Raw genomic sequence first — 5,504 nt, 5'->3', positions numbered from 1 at the left:
TGGCCTCTGCATCAGCTCCTGTTTTCTGATCTGCTTGAGTTCCAATCCTGACTTCCTTGGTGATGAACAGCAATGTGGAAAGTGTAAGCTGAATAAACCCTTTCCTCCCCAACTTGCTTCTTGGTCATGATGCTTGTGCAGGAATAGAAACCCTGACTAAGACAGGGGGGAAAGTCTGTCTTCAACAAAATAAAGGGAGTAGGCTTTCCAAAGAATAACAGTTTCCTTGTAGCAAGAAAGGAGTGGGTATGGAGCAAGCAGAAGTGATGGATGCTGAGCCCAATTGGCTCTACCTTCCCATGACAAGAAAGATACATAACGGGTGTCATAGACCCAAACTTTCAGCTCAGAAACACAAGCTGGGATGTTGATTATTAGGATAAATCAAACTATTTGTGTGTATGTTTTGGGGGAACTTTTGTTCCACATTCAGAAATATTTGAGCATAAATGGTGAAACTGTTGAATGTCATGGAATTGTTCTTATACCTTATAAGAAGTGATGCTATCACTTCACCTCAAAGAAGGAAGGAAAGAAATACTTAGGCCTTAAGAAAGGATTACGGGAGCTATATGCATTTATAAACAACCAACAAATGAACCATGTGATTAATTCCTGTGGTGGTTTGAATATGCTACTATATGTGGAAAGTGTGGCCTTGTTGGAATAGGTGTGACCTTGGGGGAAATGTATCACTGTGGGTGGGTTTTGAGGGGTCCTAATGCTCAAGCTTCACCCCCTGTGTAAGATAGTTTTTCCTTGCTACCTTCAGGTTGAGATGTAGAACTCTCAGCTCCTTCTCTAGTACCGTTGTCTGCTTGGATGCTATCATGCTCCCTGCCATGATGATAGGACTGAACCTCTGAAATTGTAAGCCAGCCCTAAATAAATGTTTTCTTTATAAGAGTTACCTTGGACATGGTGTCTCCTCATGACAAATGAAACCCTAACTAAGACAGAAGTTGGTACTAGGAACAGGGATATTGCTGTGATAGGCCTAACCATATTTTTGTTTGAAGCAATGTGGATTTGGGACTTTGAATTTGGGAAGTAGTGGAATGCTTTAAGTGGGCCTTAATGGATCAGCCTAGTAGGAATATGAAAGACATTGGTGCTGAGAGTGATTTGAACTGTGGAGGCCTGCTGGCTCAAAAGGTTTCAGAGGACAATTTTAGTATGTGGCCTAGAGACTGTTCTTGTGGTATTTGGTGAAGAATGTGGTTACTTTTTGCCCTTGTCTGAAGAGTCTGCCTGAAGTTAATGTGAAGAGATTCAAAGTAATTGAATTGACAGAGAAAGTCTCAAAATAGCCCAGCATAGATTTTTCCCCCCTTTGGTTTACTCTTATGAGGAGAGTTTTGATCAAACATAGCAAGCTTAAAAAGCAAAAATACAAAATGTATGGTTCAAGTATTAAAAGGACACCAGGACATGCAATGGAGCTAAATCCTGTGTTCAAGAACATTAAATGGAATTAAGGGAGTGGTGACCTAGGACAAGATCCTACCCAAGTTTATCATTTATGTATTTACAATTGAACAAGGGATTGTTATATCAAGTTAGTCATCATTATTACCAGGTTATTGTTTTCATTTGGACTTTTAATCTGAACTGAACTACAATATAAAAATGAAGAGCACACCTGTAATCCAGATCTTGAGGTTGGAAGACACAGGCTTTTGATCTGGATTTTGAGGCATAGGTTCAGGTATGGTAGGACTCATCTTTAATCCCAAGAGACAGAGACAAATAGATCTCTGAGTTCAAGGCCAGCCTGAGACAGAGCAAGTTCCAAGTACAGAAAAGTTTAGGTCCAGGTGTGGTGGACCACACCTTTAATTCCAGCATCCATGAGACAGAGCATGTAGATCTCTGAGTGCAAGGTCAATTCATAGAGCAAATTCTAGGACAGCCAAGCTTAGGCAGTGAAAAATATAATAGAACAAGGGGCCATCTTCCAGCCCTAGCAAATAGCAGAACTTGGAAACTTTGGCATATAGCTCTGGTTTTGAGTCAAGAGTAGAGGGGTTACTGGGACAATTGATGCTGGTTAGCTGGAGCTGCTAAGAAATTAGCAGTGATTAAGAAGAAATCATCATCACTGAGGTGAAATTTTCTAGAAAGTGTTTTCTGAGAGCACAAATTGTGTTTTAGATATAGAGGCCAGACTTAGTTCAATATGAGAGTCAATCAGGTGGTACTGGTTTGGAAGGTATGAAGGGCTCATGGAAAACAACTGAGGTTTGGCACTGTGAGAGGTCAGGGAAGGCAACCTGTGAAGGTACAGTCTCAGATGCAATAGAAGAAGGCCCAGGACTGAAGGGGTCATACAAAGAAATTAAGACTTGGCACCATGAAGAAAGTCTAGGAGAAGCTATTGGTGAAGCTTGGTTCTAACAGAATAACCCAGTGTATTGAAGATGCCAGTACGTGGGAAGTCCATTAAGAAAAGCAGCAGCAGTGGAGTGGTGTCAACTAGAGCCTAAAATGCTACAGAAGGCTGAGCTGGAAAAGTGACCCGAGCCCTTTGGAGGAACCCAGAAGATTGAGTGTGGATTCCAGGTATTAAAACAAGAAGCTATAAATTTGACGTTGTCTTGGATGCCACAAGATGTTGGGGGTCCAGAGTCATGGGATACCTGCTTGGGAAAACTGCAGAACTCTGTAGAACCAGTCCAAGAGAAAGAAGTTTGTTGCAGTTATCAACGCTGAAAGGAGTGAGACATCAGATATGGGGATCCAGAGTTTGGAATTTGCCAAGCTGCTCTTTGGTCTTGCTTTGGCCAAGTATTTCCTCACTATGACATTTTGGAGTGGGAATGTATATCCTGTGCCAGGATATGTTAGAAGTATGGTATCTGCTTTTTTTATTTTGATTTTTATAGAGAATTACAGTTAAATGGTTATATGAATCTCAGAAGAGACTTTCAACTTTGGACTTTTAACATTGTTGAGACTGCTATAGACTATGGGGACTTTTGAAGTTGGGATAAATGTATTTTTCATTATGCCAGTCTTTCATTATTGGTGTGGCCCGAAAGACTCATAAGTTTGTACACGCTTATGGGAACCAAAGAGTGGAATGTGGTAGTTTGAATATCCTTGGCCCATGGGAAATGTGGCCTTTTTGGATGAAGTACATCACTGTGGGATGAGCTTTGAGGGCATCTACTACTCAAGCCACTCCCCCTGTGGAAGAGAGTCTTTTCCTTGCTACCTTCAGGCCAAGATGTAGAACTCTTAGCTCCTCCAGTACCATGTTTGCCTGGATGATAAGTGTGAACCTCTGGAACTGTAAGCCAGTCCTAACTAAATGTTTCTTTATAAGAGTTGTCTTGATCATAAAGATAATGTTGCTGGTTACTCAGTTATCTCATTTGTGCTGTGGCAGGTGACCAGGTTCTTTGCCTCTTTTATCCAACACAGGTAGTCACTTGTGGTGATGCGATACCAGAGAAAAGGAACAGGAGGCAGAAGATGGGAACTATTTGTGAGGAGCGGGTGTGGCCTCGGCCCCAATATGGCGCCCGGGACTGCTGCCAAGTCTTATGACTGGCACATGACTTCCTCATATCCCTCAAGATAGCCACGTACCTTGAGCTGCATTGCACAGATGCACCATGACGTAAGATCGCTTCTTTTCTGCTGGCCAGAGATGGTAGCGACAACTATTCAGTGGCAAGTTGTGATATGGGGTTTCTCCCAGGCTACGACTTCAGTGAGATTAAAGGATAGAAAAGAGCATTCCCATTCAAAAGCATTTAAGGTATGTAAGCCCACAGGTCATTCATTTGAACTGTAAGAATTTTGGTCTTTTCCTACCTGATGCTTTGTATTTACAGAAGAAGAAGATGAAGCCCAGAAAGGATGAATGATATGGGCTAGGTGCCTCATAGGAGGAGCTGAACCAGAACCCAAACACAAAGTTCCTTACTTTCCAAATGTCCGCCAACTATGTTGCAAGCAGCCTTTCATTTTGTACTCCAAGGCACTGATAACAATTTTGAGTTATAGAAGCTCTACCTACTATTAAATTGAATTAAATTTAATCTTTACTGGAAATACAGGGGTAGGAGGTATGGCTGTTTCAATATTCTAGACCAGCGGTTCTCAACCTGTGAGTTGTGGGGGTTGCAAGGATGGCATATCAGATATCGTGCATCTCAGATATTTACATTAAGATTCATAACAGTAGCAAATTTACAATTATGAAGTAGCAGCAACATTATTTTATGGTTGAGGGTCACTACAACATGAGGAACTGTATTAAAAGGTCTCAGCGTTAGGAAGGTTGAGACCTGTTGCTCTAGACCTAAATACTCTTTAATCTTCATTTCTCCAAGATAAAAGCAGGAATGGCACGTGCTTTCCCTACCTTCGAGAACCAAACCATAACTTATGAGTCGCTGACAGAGTTGAAGAGATAGATGTAAATTCTGTTTCCTCTCCTTCACACCCTGCTGTTTGACCAAAACTAAGGGAGTTGCTGAAGGAGTTGGCAACCTGAATTCTCCGCCAGGATCTAGGTTCTGATGGATAATTTTATACACAGCAGTCTTTCTTGGACTTGGATTTACTCAGTTTCAATTTAATTCATTCTTAAGGCTGTAGTCACCCTTAGGCCTCAGGGGTTCTTTAAAAGAATCTGCTTTGGGTGTCACAGTCAAGGAAGAAGAAAGAATTTTCTAGGTGGAAGGGCCCTGCATAAAGCCAGTGTATATTAGTGAATTAAGTGCCTTCCCATGAACACAATCAGGGGATCTTTTATTTATTTTTTAAAATTTTCTCTATGTCTTTAAAAAAACTAATATGAGGTTAACAGTCACTTATTACAGAGGACAAAAAAGGTAGATGTGTCTTGTTACATGCAGAGTTTTTAAAAGTTAGACTTTGTATTTAATGATGAAGAACAGTGTTCAGACAATCAATAGAGTCATTAAAAGTAGCTAAGGGGACACCGAAGGAACTGAGATTTTCTTTTTTTGAGGTCATTTTGCTTTTATGACAGTGCAGGCTGAAACAGTGATCAGTATAATGTGTGGACTCATTTTCTTGTGACGGCCCTAGAGAGAACCATTTTGGTGTGATTACTAATAATATAATTTTTTGTTCACAGGGGTGTTTCTGCAATGACAGTAGATTACTCAGTTGTCCTAAATGGAAATATTGTTTTGTCTGGATTCTTCATTTTATTAGTATGGTTTTTATTTTTTATCTTCACTTTACTTTTTGAGAGATGGAGGTCCATAGAAGAGAAATGACTTCCCAATCCACTCAGAACCAGACCAGCTGCCAAAGTCCTTGTCTTTGTACCCGGGAGGGAAGGAGAGGGGACCATAGTGAGAGAATGGTTCCCTTCTCTTCTTCTCTTCTCTTCTCTTCTCTTCTCTTCTCTTCTCTTCTCTTCTCTTCTCTTTCTTCTCTTCTCTTCTCTTCTCTTCTCTTCTCTTCTCTTCTCTTCTCTTCTCTTCTCTTCTCCTCTCCTCTCCTCTCCTCTCCTCTCC

At 41.0% G+C, this 5,504-nt stretch overlaps 1 long non-coding RNA gene across 2 annotated transcripts in view; it reads left to right on the top strand.

The window, feature by feature from the left end:
• LOC115029577 overlaps positions 1-5,504 on the top strand; it is a 21,216-nt gene that overhangs the window by 6,266 nt on the left and 9,446 nt on the right. For both annotated transcript variants that reach the window (XR_003835147.1, XR_003835146.1), the window contains exon 2: positions 3,427-3,766. This is a non-coding gene — a long non-coding RNA (uncharacterized LOC115029577). The remainder of the gene's footprint in view (positions 1-3,426; positions 3,767-5,504) is intronic.

The sequence above is a fragment of the Mus caroli genome, chromosome 16, assembly GCF_900094665.2.
Source record: "Mus caroli chromosome 16, CAROLI_EIJ_v1.1, whole genome shotgun sequence".
NCBI lineage: Eukaryota > Metazoa > Chordata > Mammalia > Rodentia > Muridae > Mus > Mus caroli.
This window is presented reverse-complemented; position numbering and strand designations above follow the sequence as displayed.